Here is a 458-nt window from a genome sequence, read left to right as displayed (position 1 = left end):
GCTGCTGTTTCTGTGGGTAATTTAGAAGGAGAAGGTTGGGAAAAGAGTAGGTTCCAGGTCATGCTTGGGGGGGAAGGTGCTCAGATCTTGCTCGTGGCACAGGGCGGGAAGTCTGCCCTCCGGCCTCCCTTGGCTCGCGCACACTAAGCTGTGTTTTGGCTCTGGAGTGCCCAGGGCTCGTTCCTGAACATACATGGTCCAGTTTCCCAAAGTCATGATCATGAGTCATTTCCTCAAGCCATCTTGGACTTCTAGAGAACACTGTCTCATCCAAGCAGAAGCCACGGAAGAGAGGGGGGGACAAACCAGAGGCGGGAGACCCCAGCAACCCCAGTTGCTTCTCCAAAGGCTCCACCCCCTGCAGCAGTGGCCCTCTGAGTAGTCTGGGAGCCGTGACCCCGTCCGGTACCCATATCCCACACCCTTGAGTCCCCTTAGGAAGTAGTATTTTACCTACA

At 55.7% G+C, this 458-nt stretch overlaps 1 protein-coding gene across 1 annotated transcript in view; it reads left to right on the top strand.

Moving 5' to 3' along the window:
- IL4I1 (interleukin 4 induced 1) overlaps window positions 1-458 on the top strand; it is a 34,325-nt gene that overhangs the window by 22,905 nt on the left and 10,962 nt on the right. The window lies entirely within an intron of this gene.

This window comes from Bos indicus, chromosome 18 (genome assembly GCF_029378745.1).
Source record: "Bos indicus isolate NIAB-ARS_2022 breed Sahiwal x Tharparkar chromosome 18, NIAB-ARS_B.indTharparkar_mat_pri_1.0, whole genome shotgun sequence".
NCBI classification, from domain to species: domain Eukaryota; kingdom Metazoa; phylum Chordata; class Mammalia; order Artiodactyla; family Bovidae; genus Bos; species Bos indicus.
Note: the sequence above shows the minus strand (reverse complement) of the source record. Positions and strands in the feature narration are given on the sequence as shown.